This window comes from Limulus polyphemus, unplaced genomic scaffold (assembly GCF_000517525.1).
Source record: "Limulus polyphemus unplaced genomic scaffold, Limulus_polyphemus-2.1.2 Scaffold6503, whole genome shotgun sequence".
Classification (NCBI taxonomy): Eukaryota; Metazoa; Arthropoda; class Merostomata; order Xiphosura; family Limulidae; genus Limulus; species Limulus polyphemus.
Genome location: NW_013672113.1, coordinates 36,401 through 52,752, shown reverse-complemented (window position 1 = coordinate 52,752; position 16,352 = coordinate 36,401). Strand labels below are relative to the sequence as shown.

Below are 16,352 nucleotides of genomic sequence, written 5' to 3'. Positions count from 1 at the left end.
CAGTCTGTCATGAAATAAAGTGTAAGAAAGTACACAGGTTTCCTTTCATTAAACAAGAGGTTACCATGTAATTGTACGGTCTGTCATGAAATAAAGTGTAAGAAAGTACATATGTTTCTTTCATTAAACAAGAGGTTACCATGTAATTGTATGGTCTATCATGAAATAAAGTGTAAGAAAGTACACAATATGTACTTTTCTACACTTTATTTCATGACAGACCGTACAATTACATGGTAACCTCTTGTTTAATGAAAGAAACATATGTACTTTCTTACACTTTATTTCATGACAGACTGCACAATTACATGGTAACCTCTTGTTTAATGAAAGAAACATATGTACTTTCTTACACTTTATTTCATGACAGACCGCACAATTACATGGTAACCTCTTGTTTAATGAAAGAAACATATGTACTTTCTTACACTTTATTTCATGACAGACCGTACAATTACATGGTAACCTCTTGTTTAATGAAAGAAACCGTTTCTTTCATTAAACAAGAGGTTACCATGTAATTGTACGGTCTGTCATGAAATAAAGTGTAAGTATAACACAAATGCTTGTAACCTTCGTAAAATATACCGATATATTTGGTTATGGAAGAACAGTTATTTTTATTAGCTTTATGGATTTCTCTTCTACGATCTTTAACGTATAAGAAGTAATAGTGACTGTTGGTAAAACGAATAAAGTTTCTCTGTAAGTATTACGTTAGTTGTAATTTGTCTTCCAGTTACCGGTCTTCTGCTTTCGTAAAGTTGAGTAAACTAATAACAGGTTTAACGAATGATTAAACTCAACAGCCAGTCTCTCGGCTGCATTCAGAAAATTTCGCAATAAAAAAGTTAACATGTTTAATGAAAGAAAGAAAATTCTGTACTTTCTTACACTTTATTTCATGACAGACCGTACAATTACATGGTAACCTCTTGTTTAATGAAAGAAAATTCTGTACTTTCTCACACTTTATTTCATGATAGACCGTACAATTACATGGTAACCTCTTGTTTAATGAAAGAAACATATGTACTTAAATAAATAGTAATCCAATACAAGTATCTGGGGTTGAGGTTAAAACACGTGCATTAATGCCAATCGCTCAGTTATTTGCTAAGCAAACGCAACAAATTTATGCCCGTTACAAGACGACAGACTTTGAAACACTATATAATATCAAGGTCATTTTTCTGCTTTCGTTTCGCAGATGTAGGTGATGACCACCATGTTATCTGCGGGTTTCCGTTTCATCCCCAAGAGATCGTTTCCTACGTCATCAATTTTCATGAACCAATGTTAGGCTGTGTATCAGATTACGCAGGTGGATTCTAATTATTACCAAACTTATCATTTACAAATCAGGTAAGAAATAATAACAACAACACGACATTATTTATTATTCTATTTGAATTAACCAGCAAGGAAATATTATTGTTTCCAGAGCGGTTCATGTAGTACGGTAACAATAGGTGTTTTCGTATCTTTATTGTGAGATCGTTTGCGATATATATGTGATGGCTTAATGTCATTCTGTTTGTTAAATATCGAGCGAAGCTTCTCGAAGGCATCTACGCTAGCCGTCCATAAGTTTTAAAATGATAAAAAAAGGAAGAGGGAAGGCAGCTAGTCAACACCATCTACCGTCAACTCCTGGTACTATTTACACGTTGATTAATGGTGAAGGAGTATTAAACGACGGTTTTCGATCTCTCATGTGATTTTGTTCAGAATTCAACAGGTATAACTCAAGCCCTTTTACTTTCCTGTGATCATGTTAGTATACAGAAATCTTGTACTCCATGTTATTTGGTTAAACAATACAGTTGAGTCATCAGTACATATACAAGGAAGTAGTAATTGTTTGTTGAATCTCCCACAAAGCTTCTCGAAGACTATCTGTGCTAGCCGCCCCTCATTTAGAAGTGATAGACTAGAGGGAAGGCAACTAGTCAACATCACCCACCGTCAACTGTTGGGCTATTCTTTTACCAACGAAAAGTGCTATTGACCGTTACATTATAAATCCCCACCGACTGAAAGAGCATGCCTGTTCAGTGACAGAATTTGAACTCGAGTGCCCTAACCACCAGGCTATGTCAGCCTTCCCCATGGGGTAGATTCCAGACCTCCGAGAAGTTAATAAGAAAATCCAACCCGCCGCCAGAAAAGTCATAGAAGTAAGAACAGTATTCTTCACATCTGTACATGCACAACAAGCGACAACTAAATAGCCGCTAGGGTATTTTTTACTATTAAAACTGTTACATGTAAATAGCGTTTCACGGGGGTCTTTTGTCTCTCATTGTTCAGTCCAAATGAGTTCCGGTATTGAATGAAAAACTTATTGGTCAGTGACCTGTGGGATAGAAAAGACAGATCTCAAATGCTTTTTTTTAGAACTACAATGGACGAATTTCAGAGAAATGTGTGTTTGTTTTAGCGCGAAGCCACATTGGGCTATCTGCCGTGTCCACCGCGGAGAATCTAACACCGGATTTTAGCGTTGTAAGTCCGTAAACTTACTGCTGACCCACAGGGGAGTTGGGGAAAACATCTGTAGTTAACTTATTTCAATAACTGTTTTTGTTACTTATTATTCAGACATTTTAATTGTCAGAAATAACATTTGTTGGGGCTGTGATTGATAATGTGAGTAACGTATATTTCAAGTTTTGACAGTGTTTTTAAAGTTGAGTTTACCGTATCTTTAATAGGGAAATTTACAAAATATGTTTTCAAACAATTAACCTCCATGATTCAAATGTATGAATGACCTCCTTTGAAATATACGGTAAGGTACACACTATCAAATACACGACGAGGTACACACTATCGACTCAATATATGTATTGAAACGTTCCCTAATGATAATGATCGTAGATTACATATCGATGTGGTGAATAAATATTAATGTCCTTAATATGGTTGTGGCCCAGCGGTTATTACTGTGGTAAACAGGATCTGCGGATCAACGATAGAGGCCCATTACCAGAAGAAAGATATTGTTACGACAGCGGAAGTCACGTGACTCTGGTAACACGTGATGAGATTCTCCAAGGATCATGAATTTTCCTGGAAACTAGTTTGCTCCAGGCGCCCTCTTTTTTAGTATATAAGCCGGAGATAGATTGAAGAGAAATAATTGAGTCAAGCGAACAGTAGGCACCGTAAGTAAAGTGTGTGAATCGCTGTGAATTATAGCGTGTGTTTATAGAAGTAGTTAAGTTGGAGTGACTGTGGAAATTCTGTGTATTGCAGGGTTGTATCGAGAGGGAGTGGACTGGTTTTAGTTAGGAAAGGACTTGTATCGCTGAGGTTTCTCGGGGAGGGGGTTTCTGCGGGAAATTGACGAACAAGCAGATACGTAACAATATAAACCGCGCTTCCCACTTTGGGACCTAGAGTGCAGTATAAGGGAGAAGATCAAACCCCAGTATTCGGTCAGACAAGAGCTGGGGATGGATTCTGTTCAGAAAATGTCTTCTCGTTAGTCTATTAGTTCAGAATTATAGACAGCTAGTGCAGATAGCCCTTGAATATGCATGAATATCCAAAACAAACAAGATTTTTGATAGGTTGTTTAGGCAGACGAAAGGTGGAAGACTTTCGAAACGTCGTCATCTACATTTGTAGGTTTCTACAACAGGCAGTTGCTGTCCATTTGAAACTTAGATTCAAACAAGATTTTATAACCATTGAGACGTACAGAACTGTATCCATTTAGAAAATGGAACTTTGTATTTTATTTATAAACCTTTGCTAAGAAAATAAAAGTGATCGTACTTTATGACTCTGATTTCATTAACATTCTCAATCGAATGATTTATGGAACATGAATGGCCTGATGGTTAGGGCGCTCGACTCGCAATTTGCAGGTCCGAATCCCCTTCAAGTACGTGTCCGCTATGGGGGTGTTATGATGTGACTGTCACTCCCACTATTCGACTGTAAAAGGTGGGTGATGCTTAATTAGGCTTAGGCAGATAGCCATCGAGTAGCATTGCGCGAAATTCAAAACAAAAAACATACTGTAAAATAATTTAATTTTAATTTCAAATTAACTAAATATATTAACAAAAAAATAAACGTGCTTGAAAAAATAAATAAAAATGGAATAACTGGTTGCATGTATATTAAAAAAAGGAGGGATAAAGAATGTAGGGTATTTTGAACTTAAACTGCACTTACTCACCTGGCATGTGAGCTAAATGACCATAGCCGTCCTGAATAATTTATATCGCACTACTAAACAAAGAGAAGAAACATCCATCGCCAACCAAGTATCGGGATTGACTGTCATTTTTATAATAAGCCCACGAGTCAGTGTGCTGAATATAGAGAGTCTGAGCCTTTGACCTTTCGATCCCCAGTTCGACACACTAATCACTAGGCCACAATCTAGGTAATACAAAAAAAAGTTGTTCGGATTTTTCCAGTGCATCATTACCTTTATGTTCAACGTCCCTGTCTTGTGTTCTTTTAAATATTTATAAATTTAAAATGTATATAACAAATGAAATAATGTCCTAAACTTACTAGTGGTTGTTTTTACTTAAATAATTAGGATAAAATAATTAAGAAACACTCAGGATAACATAGGTTGAATTGATAGACGAACGTAAATAGGGCACTACTTATTGCAGCCAAAAGCGTTTATATATGTGGGAAAAGCGGGAGATCGTTATAAATTTAGCACAGAGATAGGGAACAGAAATACTATACAGTTTGGGCAGAATAAACCTCAGTTGATTCGAACCTTTTTTAGCATACAACATAAAACGTATACAGTACGTACTAAACAAGAGAATATATTGGCCGTGCCCCCTAGTGGCTCAATGATAAAATTGGGGCTTATTTATACCTCTAAAAACCGGATTTCGATACTCGTGTTGGAGCCATCATAGATAACCCATTGTGTAGCTTTGTGCTTAACAACGAACGAAGCATACCGTACTGAAATTTTAAAAATAATATAAAATAAATCGGTAAAGCAGATTACAGTAAATAGAAAAACTGAAACCTAATAATCAACTAAAATATTAAATCGATATCATCAAATGGTTATAAATTAAAAGATAGGGCCATTAGAAACTCTTACACGCTATGCTATTTTGTCACTTTATATTCCCTTTACTGAAATATCAAGCTGCTTGTGGCTTTGCTCTAAAACAAACAATGTAGGTAGATGTATAGCTGGGTTATTTGCTGTGACCTACCCATAACTGACATTATAATCGTTTTGGTGGTTTTTCTCTTCCGAGACTAATAGTATGCAGATTGGATGACCTCTTTTCCCTTATATTCACTGGCTGCCCTGTTGCTGGTGGTAGAGTGAGTCCATTGGCTGTTTCTTTCTTGATGATCCTTTATAAGTAGTCTCGTCAGGACCCACAGGAAGTTGACATTTCGATTGCAAATTCTTCTCTGTAGTTACCCAGTTGATTCATCACTTTCAAAGATGATCAAGGTGGATGACCTTTGACTTGAACTGCCTGTCTTTCGGGATTCTGTAAACCACATCATTGATTCTTTTAAGTGCAACATATGGCCCTTCCCAACACCTGTTTAACGTTGGAGTTTGTCCTTTCTTGCTATAGATATTGTACAGACATACTGTGTACAGTTGGTGGAGTTCCGTCTTAATAACATAAACATCATAGTGACTATTCATTGGATCACTAGTTGATTTAAGTTCTTTCTTAGTAAAGTCACGTATGACATCAATGGTATTCCTTAGTTTCTATACATATTCTGTGTAAGACTGCTGAGAGACTATCCTCTGGATGCAAGTACAGGAAATCCACGGTAATTCCTCCACTTTCAATCTGCCAGGATGTGCCAGGGTGTTTGAATCCACTACACCCCTGTCAGTAGATATATAGTTATTGCTAGTAATTACTAGTATGAGTATTTCACTTCTTGATGATACAACGACCACTGTCCCTGTTGTCACTATAAATTTAACCTCTGGTGTAGTAATTGTCATGTAGTGCATAGAGTTTTCCTGGTAATAGACTGTGAAGCTAGCCAAACCAGACAACTATGTCTTTGTATGAAGTCAGTTCCCGATATAGACTCTTCCTCGAGAACAATTACCCACATGTCATGAGACATACAGTAAGGGAAGCTTCTAATTTTCATCTTTCTCAAACTTTATATTCACTTTTTATTTATATCACCCCTCTTCTTTTTTAATCTTTAGAAGCAATATTCTACCTTTCATTACCAAATCAAACTATTGTAGCTGTAGAACCAGTGTCGATTGATATACTTTGCTCTAGATACTTCCTTCTGGTGTGGCACTCCAAATTTGTTGGATAAGGCAGCCACAAATACTTGATAATTGTTACCATTCTTAGCTGGAAGGTTACTTACTACCATTAGCTTAGGTCCTTTTATATGGGCATGAAAATGAATAGCTTCTTGTTCACCATTCCAACTGTTCTATGTGGAAATTATTTCGAACTGTGACTGATATGCCTCCAATTATATCTTTCCATCATAGTCCATTAATTTCTCGATCAGGCAGAGTGGTTGAATTGATCAACATATAGTTCTGGAACTGGATTTAGAGATGGCCAGAGTAGTCCAAGAAGATCCTGTATTACAGATGACACAGCAACAGTTGTAATAAATTTAGACCAAGTAAGTTATTCTACTCCATCTTATGTAGTACATGGTGTTTTAGGTTGGAACTCTTAAGTAGCTACAAAAAAGATGTGTCTGGTTTAATCTTTGCACTTAATCATTTGTTTCCAAACATTTTATTCTGTCACTAATGTCCATTTTTATTTCAATGATATTCTTTTTTTTAATTTGTTGATGTCTTTCTTTACTTCTCCAATAATTTCATTGATCATGTTTTCAATCATATTTATTTTTTATTTTAATTTTGACTTAAATAGTACATCTCTTACTTTTAATTCCTCTCATAAACTTCCTGTCTCTAACCACTTAGTATTCTTTTAATTTCTTGTCACGTTTTTCTAATTTTCTGTTCATTTCTTTTTGTTATTGTCATAAGTTTCTGTCTCATTCTTTTTCTGATTTTATTTTTTTTTCTCCCTCGCATCTAGACATTCTTTTAGCTATTTCATTAACTCCAGTAAATCTCCCATATCGTTTCTCAAGGTCATTTCGAAAGTTAGAGTTTACTTAATGTTATATTTAATTTTCACCAAAATAATCCCACTTTTGACACAAGCTGTTGTAATGTGTTTTACCATTTCTATCGTTCGGTGGTCCATTTTATATTGCTTAGTGAACATATTGTGAAATCTAGTCCATGTAACAATAACAAATTAGTTTACTAATTTCGTAAAGTTTACCACAGGCTACTATCATTTATAAACAGTTATATTCGTAGGCCTAAATTAATAAATAGCGTTTTCATTTTCAATGGAAATTTATCCGCCTAACGGTAGTATGACTAACTTGCAAATAAACTTGTACAATTTCATGGCTAGTCGATCGAGTAACCGAATATACTCGATAACTGACACTGTTCTGAATACTTTACTAAATTCTCAACCACTAAACGAACTGAAACTAACTCAATGATTCACCAATTCTCGTATCTATAATATATCCTTGTTTCTAGATATTTCGCAAAATTTCTCGATCATTAACATTCACGAACCTTCTAATCATTCTAGGACTACTTTTATAAAATTTCTAAGTCTAGCGTCATCATCATTTTAGCAGCCCTCTCTTGCAAACTGCCCGTGGTGGGCAGATCACAGATAGCCCATTGTGTGGCTTTGTGCTTAACTTCAAAAACAAACAAACTCTTGCAAACAACTAAAGTAAATCTTTGAAAATATATAGGTTAGGATACCATGTATACATGTGTATAGCCTAAAATCCTATTCACCTTATTACTAGCTAACGTACATCATATAAAAAGCTTTAGAGACTGTAATAACTTTGCCTAGGTCTTTTTCCTATCAGCTTAATCAAGAAGCTGTAAAAGTAATGAAATTTGAGATAACTAATGAGCATAACTTATCAGATGTTAACGAAGCACACTAAGTAGTCAACATATCTCTGCAAAACTACAGGTTTTTAAAAACATTTTAAATGCTGGATAATTTGTTTTACTCGATTTCAAGATTTAATTTGTATGGGTGAATTAGAAAGAATATAATATGATATTTCATTCTAATTAGTGTTCACCTCTGTTATTTGTTTGTTTGTAATTAAGCACAAAGCTACACAATGGGCTATCTGTACTCTGCCCATCACGGCTATCGAAACCCGGTTTCTAGCGTTGTAAGTTCGCAGACATACCCCTGTGCCTCTGTCTTTTTACTTTTTTTTTTTTTTACGGAACCGGAATGGTTGGTTGGTTGTTTTAGAGCAAAGCCACGTTGGGCTACCTGTTGTGTCCACCGCGGGGAACCAATCCCCTGATTTTTAGCGTTTTAAGCCCGTAAACTTACCGTTGTCTTACCGGGGGACAAACGTGGACTGTTTTTGGCAAAATAAATAATTTTGAATAACAAACAAACCTTACATTCATGTTACTTATCATTATTATATATTTTTTGGTGAGTTCTGTATTGTCTAAAGTTATTAGTGTGTCGGACTGTGAATCTGAGAGTTCATGGCTGACATCCCATTGTCGCAAAAACGCTCTCTACATTTTGGGGTCATTGGTGTTTTATAAAGGTGAGGGTCAGTTCCTCGTATTTGGTCAGAGAAGAGTTGGCGATAGGTGCTGTTAATTAGCTGCCTTCCCTCTATTATATCAGTTAAAACACTACGGACAGGTTGTGCAGTCAACCTTTGTGGTGTATCTTTGCGTGAATATCTGGAACAAACTAATTGGAAATTGAAGTTTATGTAGTTGCAGACTTATGCATAAGATAAGAAAAACATTAAAAAATGTTTTTTTTCATTCAAAATCAGATTTTAACTACAATTATTATTGTAGATTGATTGTGCGTGGAACAATTGATTTTATGATTAGAATAAAGACACTAATTGTGATATATATACATGAAATTTATGTGTGTATACATCGAAGAAATTTGATACTGAATATAGACATCTAGCTTTAGAAAATTCCATTTCCGAGTTCGATGCGTTTTCTACCGAATATTACCGAAGACTCCTTCCACCATTATTCTTGTTGAAAAACAAGTTTCACCTAGAGAAATAAAGAGAGCGGGGTACTGGAGTGCTATTGGAGACAGCTGGTCTGTTTATCCTTGGTTCTTGTCTTGTGTAGTTGGAGCAATTCGTGATGCCGTGGCTTTATTTACTTGGTAAAAGTTTTACGTTGTAGACTACTGTTCTTTGTATGAAATGCTGCAGTAAACGGTACATTGTTATTTCGACTATATGGGTATGAAACTGTGTTACGAATATGATTAGTTTTATTGATGTTATATTACTGTTTTAGCGTTACGGCTTACGCCATTCCTTTACTCGTAGTTGTGCTAATACAAGTCTGTAGTGTACGTGACATTAATAGTACAGCATGACACTGACATTGTGACAGTGACATTTGATTTGAACTCTTTTTTTTTAAGATTTGTAAACAAAACGTTTTAATTATAGTCATGGTAGAAAGAAGGTACTGATAAACGTTTATGAATAAAATTTTAGTGAACACTTCGTAGGTTAACTTTAGTTTAAGGTAAATGTTGAGAATTATTTGTTGTAAATATACAAAGACTCGGCGATTGATCATGAGTTAAGACTAACACTTCACAGTAACTTAGTATTAGTAATACAAGTTAAAGATAGACTGTTACTTCTGCACATAGTAGTTTAATACAGTGATTTGATTGTGTAGTTTATTCGTTATATTTTTGTGTGGTAGGCTTAATATTAACTATTGTATGTATATATATTCTCTTAAAGGTAAAGCAGTTTTAAAGCATAGTACATAGATATGTAACAAAGTTAGTCTGTGTAGATAAGTTTGTATACAGTTAATTCATCACAGTTTGAAACCAATGTTCTGATCACAAATATATTATTAAGTTAGTTTGTCACGTAAATTGTAATACAATAATTTATTTCCATTGTTTAATATTTGAATAATTTCAGGTAGTAGAACTGGAACTATTATATAAACTAAAGAAAGTAAAGTGTATGTAAGAGGTGTTTGTTCACTTTACCAAGTTTTTAAAATTTTTTATTAAGACATCTTAAATTATATGACATTGATAGATATTTTGGGCAGATCTTTGCAATAAATACATATTTGAAGAGTTTTAAGTAATTTTGTCTTGAAAAAAGTGTTTATAATCTGCTGATTAACCTTAGTACAGAATTTGTCAACTGAAAATGCAAATTTTATGTAAGTTTTTTCTAATGCAAAGCTGCTTAAATGCTTTATATTTTGAAAAGAAACTGGAATATGATTTTACATTTGCCAGTAAAACAACTTTTAACAATATTTGCTATAAATATGACCATTTTACATATTAGGCCTAATGTTGGCATGTCCTAAGCCTAAACATTAATATGTAACTGAGGTATAATGTATCTATAGTTTCTGGTATAAACTGTATTTTCATTGTTTTAATTTAGATGTTACCTAGAGGATACATGACGTTAAGATCAATTAAGCTTATAAAAGTAATTCTAGAATACCTAGAATTTACATGAAAATTACTGATTGACAGACTTTACAAAGGTAAAATTATAAATATGAAAATCAGTGAAACATTGAATCAATTTTACAGTTGGTAGAATGCCAGTCATTCAGTGGAGTTTTTGGATCAGTATTAGTTATTGCATATATTCAGTTACTCAATTAGCCATAAAATTGTATAAGTATTTGCATTTTAGTCATAGTACCATTAATGAGTAAATCTCTGTTGAAAGTGAAAATATTATTTGTGAACTTAGGCCTACAAGTATAACAGTGTACAAGTGATAGTAATCTGTAGTTTAAGGAAGAAATGAACCAATTTTTCATCATTATATGGTCTAGAATTGGCCATATTTTCACCAAATAATTTAAAAGAACAATGTTACAGCACGTATCAGAAGTGGGATTATTTTGGTGAAAATAAAATATAAGTTTGCTCATTTTCAACAAGGCAACCAGATTCAGAAGAAGCTTTCCTAGAGAGAGAATGAAACAATTAAAAAAGGGTCAAGAAGAAAGAGATTGGAACTTAGGAGAGAAGTTAAAAGAGAGAGAGAGACATACTATTTAAATACAAATAAAAATGTTATGAAGTTAGGGGTAAGGGGCATTGGTTGGGGTTGAGAGAGGTGAGAAAGCAGCAAACTTTTGGTCATTCCCTAAGGGATTACAGCAATAATTCATTAGCATATTATTGGAGGGATTGGCAACCTTTCTTGTTTAGCCACTACAGACATAAAGGAGCCTCTATGATACATTGTAATTTAATATAAAGGAAGTAGATGTGATTATAAAAACAAGAAATATAAAAGACAGGTGTTTAATAAAAGAGAAGAAAAAATACTTGGATATGTGAGAAAGACTGAATAAACTAAGAGAGAGGTGAAGGAAGAAGTAATATACAGCCAGTAAAGAACAAGACCTAGTTCTAAACCTGTGTTGTTGATTACAGATGTAAACAAAAAAATTTTTATGTTTACTTATATGAATCAATTTCTGATAGGAATGAGTAAGGCCTCAATAAAGTTGAAGGGAAAGTGAAGTGGGAAAAAAAGATGATTGTAACAAATTGATGTCAGTTTGCCCCTGACAAAGAAAAGTCCACTATTCAAAAGCACTCAGGTTATAGGGTATTGTATTTTTGTGTTAAATTGATTTCTTGAACATGCATGTTTTCCTGACATCATGAAAGTAGTGTCAGAAGTAATCTACAATTCAGCAATAAATCTGATTGAAGACAAGATAAACGAAACTATTGTAGATGTACAGAGATTGAAGTACAGGGAGGCTGTAATGACAAAATCAGTGAAGTAAAGAAAGAAAGACATTGGTGATGTGGGAAAGAACGTTAGAAATAACATAAACTTCTGGAAAATGAAGTATTAAAGATCAAACCAGCCACATCTATTTCTGCATTGGCCCAAGAGTACCCACCTAAAACAGCATCTTATAGAAAATATGGTGTAGGAGAACTTACTTGGTCTGCTCCTCTTACCACTACTGTTGTACTATCTCTTCTATAGGACATTCCTGGTCTACTCCAGCCATGACACTACCAAATACGGGTCCAGAATTTAGCTAGCCAGTTCAACATCAGCCTGTTGAGAAAATAATGGACTCTGATGGAAAGGTACTGTGGGAGGTATACCAGGGTCATTTTGAAATCATTTCCAAAATGAGTAGGTGGAAGAGTGAACAACAACTTATTCATCTTGCTGCCCATTAAAAAAAATCAACTTTAACAACACTGAATAACCTTCCAGCTGAGAGACGTAAGAACTACCAAGGATTAATAGCTGCCATATACAGCAGGTTTGGAGTGACACACCAGAAGGAAGTATCCAAATCAAAGTTCTGGAACAGGGTATGGTGGAAAGAAGATACCTTAACTGAACTTGTAGGAGATTTGGAAAGGTTTGACCTGGATGCTTTCTGTAAAATGATGGATACATTGGTATATGACCAATTTATAGGTTCCATAACAGATGAGGATTAGGTTAAAGCAGAGTAGGTATTAATCTTCAAAAGGAAGCTTTGCAGTTGATGATGACACTAGAATCATTATAGTTGCTGATAAACAACTAATGGCACCAACTAGATGTGATGGGATTATCAAAATGAGTAGTATTTAAATATCAACTCCTGCTGATGATAGTTTAGAAGAATTGAAAAGATTATTTAGACAGAATAGAGGAAATAAAGCACAAGACATTTGGTGTTTCAAGGACATATTGTCAGGAACTGCAGACAAAAATTAGTAGGGAAAAAAAATTCCTCCCAAAGGATACCAGAAAGAGGGAACTGTCATAGATGTGGGAAACCTGACCATTACAGCTGTTAATACAGCAAGGAAATAACACCAAAAGGATGAGTTTTCAGGCTTAAACAGATTAAAGAAATAACCAAAAAATTACTCAGACATCAGGAAACAGTTCATATGAGAATATCTCATCTGCTGTAAATGAAATAAGCTTATTATTTAAAGAAATCAGTCCACAGATTTTGATGGGAAGCCTTGCATTACGTTGTTCTCCAGCTACAACAGTTTGACCCAATTTGGTGTTGAAAGGTGGGAAATGTTTTCAGAGATGAGGGAGTGATGCAAACAGTAACTAAAGTTTTGGCAAGAAGAAGGCTAGAAGTTACCGTTAGTGTAAGAAACTTCTCTATATCTCGTAGACCCACAAGCATTTGGTGTATAAATGTTTTTGAAAAATGCAATGGTATTCATTGAATCTCCATTGATAATTCTAGGGTTAAGTGAAAGAATGAGTTAGAATATACTTACTTCTGTATTATATTTCAGAGCATTTTATACACAGTTTCAAAAAGATATAAGTGAGCAATGTTATATGTTGATAAAAGTAATATACCACAATTAGTTATCTTCGCCACATGTTTCAGCACACAAGTTTCTTGGGGCATGATCAGGCCTGTGTCCTGTCTTTGTGTTCCAAAAAGTGATTTTTTCAAAAACTCCACGATATTTTGAAAAGATTTATTGGTTGACCTAAATGGAATAAATAGTAATGAAGTTTGGAATTGTTTTATTAGTTCAGTGAAATTTGCTCAAACTCGAGGGGAGGGAAAAATTTTCATTCCAATGAAAAGTCCATTCTTAAATGGATCAGTGGTAAAATAAGTCATGGAAATATGTAACATGTTAACTTTACAAGATTATAACAGGTACTTGAACAATGAAGGATGATAAGGTTTAACAAAAAAAAAGTTGGTAAAACTATCTTGAATTATCTTATCTCAAAACTTTTTGTGAAGCTTTTTGTGTGCGTGTGTTAACTGCAAAAAAGAAAATCAAGGATAGTATTTATAAAGAATATGGTTGAAGTTTTGGCCCCTCCCTAAATAGCTCAATGGTAAGTCTGTGGGCTCACAATGATAAAATCTGGGTTTCAGTACTTGTGGTGGAAACAGTACAGATAGCCCCTCTTGTGTAATTTTGTGCTTAATAAACAAACTTGTGTTTTTATTGTTAAAGAAAAAAAATGTATTCTAAACAGTGTTTTGAAGATGAGGAGAGATTTCTCATTAATTAACTTCTGTTGTAAAGTTTCCAGAGAATAAGAGTCAGTACAGACTTTTAACAGTTAAATCTTCAGTTTGTTGAAACTGGAAATATTACTGATGATGAAATGATTGCCAATGTTATTATTTTGTTTAGGAAGGAATATTAAAATATAAATGCAGAAACCATTGGCCTATTAGCTTGATTTTTGCTAGCAAAGTGGTAACATCTTAAAAGCATTTGGAAAGGTAACATTTAAATTACCAATTTTCAACTTTCTTATTTTGTTTGAGCTTTCTTTTTGCATTTGAATTTTCCATAATCAGGTCACCCTTGTTTTTGTTTTGACTTTTGAAAGCCCTCAATAAGGAAACTTACACTGAGTTATGGGACTTGTTTGAATTTAATGAGTCAGTTTCAAGTTTGTGGAATTCATGGTAGAATTATGAAGTAGGTAAAGAAGTAGCTTAGTTAAAGGTAGATAAATGGATATTTTGAGTTGCAAAAATGTGACTGGTGGGATTGCTGAATATTCTTTTAGGAGATCTTTGTTGGTTATTATTTGTTTCAGTGATTTATATATATTTTATTTCAAAGTTTGCTGATGAAACTAAGGTTATGGGAAGAGCTGATACTGCATCCACTAGTGCAGACCTTCAGGATGAAATGCCATACAGAAACTTCCAAGATTGAAGCAGTCCTTTAACAGTGCCTTTCTAATATACTCTCTTCTTTCTAGCAAGAGTTGATTCTGATATTTTTCATCTGTGGTATGACTCTTCTGAGCTTGTTTTTTCAAGGGTTCTTACAGCGAGGCTGAATCTTGGAGCATTTGTTATATTGTACCAACTGCTTCTTCAAGTGTTCTTACAGTGAGCTTGGACCTTGGAGCATTTGTTATATTGTACCAACTGCTTCTTCAAGTATTCTTACAGTGAGCCTGGTTCTTGGAGCATTTGTTGTATTGTACCAACTACTTCTTCAAGTATTCTTGCAGTGAGCCTGTATCTTGGAACATTTGTTATATTGTACCAACTACTTCTTCAAGTGCACTTGCAGTGAACCTGCACTTACAGTGAGCCTGGATCTTGGAGCATTTGTTATATTGTACTAAATACTTCTTCAAGTATTTTTGCAGTGAGCCTGGTTCTTGGAGCATTTGTTATATTGTACCAACTGCTTCTTCAAGTGTTCTTGCAGTGAGCCTGGATCTTGGAACATTTGTTATATTGTACCAACTGCTTCTTCAAGTATTCTTGCAGCGAGGCTGGTTCTTGGAGCATTTGTTATATTGTATCAACTGCTTCTTTCTAGTTAATACTCCTCTGTTATTAAGCTCTTCGCTTGTGTTTGTATTTTAGTCCAAAATTTGTTTCTACTTATTAGTGATGTGGTGTCTCTTGAATTATTATATAGAATTGTGCAGAATTTGAAAGACTTTATTGTAGAATAACAGGAAAAATAAGTATGAGAGTAATTTTGATTAAATAATTTGGTTATTTAGCAAATGGTACAACTGAAGTTTTTGTGGGTCTGGTATCAGAGAAATTTATGGGCCCCCAAGTTTCATGTGCTCTATTTATATTCCCATTTATTCAGATAAGATGGAAATAGTCCATTTAAAAGTCTTGGAGTGATATTATTTTCTTCCTTTCATAATTCAAGGAGTGCAAAAACAAATTCCAAAGTTTCCCAAAACATTTAGTTGAATGAAAGAAAAAACAAGAGGGAATCCTCGGTAGCTGTGGCACTTAAAATATTTTTCCTTTTTATTAGCTATATTTTTTGTGCGTTAGCAATACCAAGCATGGGTGCATGTATACCAGATTCAATTTTATTACTCCTCGGGATCTCTACCAGCCTACCCTCAAATTCAAATTCTTTCAGGCAGAATTAGAGTAAATTAATTTATGAGACTTTGGGCATGGTCAAATACATCAATCAAAATGGTTTGACCTCTGAGTTCAAAACTGTAATTAGATTTCAAATTGGTCAAGAGATGATGGAGCTATGAGCTAAGAGTTTGTACTTGAAAAAAAAACACAAAAAACTTTCTATGAGCTGCTATGCTGCAGCTAATAAAAATAATATCAAAATAAACATGCAGAGACTAAGTACAAAAAACAAGATCATACACAGATTTCCCATCTTTTATATTAAAATGGTTCTGGAGAAATTGTTTTTAATATTTGTATGAGTATAACCCATAATCACAGG

At 34.2% G+C, this 16,352-nt stretch overlaps 2 long non-coding RNA genes across 4 annotated transcripts in view; one reads left to right on the top strand and one right to left on the bottom strand.

Moving 5' to 3' along the window:
* Positions 1-192: 192 nt before the first annotated feature.
* On the bottom strand, positions 193-1,043 carry LOC111089523. Its single transcript, XR_002613774.1, has 2 exons — positions 1,008-1,043; positions 193-466 (listed from the first exon to the last, which is right to left on the bottom strand). It is a non-coding gene; the product is annotated as an uncharacterized LOC111089523 (long non-coding RNA).
* An 8,110-nt stretch (positions 1,044-9,153) lies between these two features.
* Positions 9,154-16,352, top strand: part of LOC106473786 — a 17,858-nt gene continuing 10,659 nt past the window's right edge. Inside the window, exon 1 of one of the 3 annotated variants that reach the window (XR_002613773.1) lies at positions 9,154-9,327. This is a non-coding gene — a long non-coding RNA (uncharacterized LOC106473786). The remainder of the gene's footprint in view (positions 9,328-16,352) is intronic. The other 2 variants (XR_001291705.2, XR_002613772.1) reach the window with 2 other exon arrangements.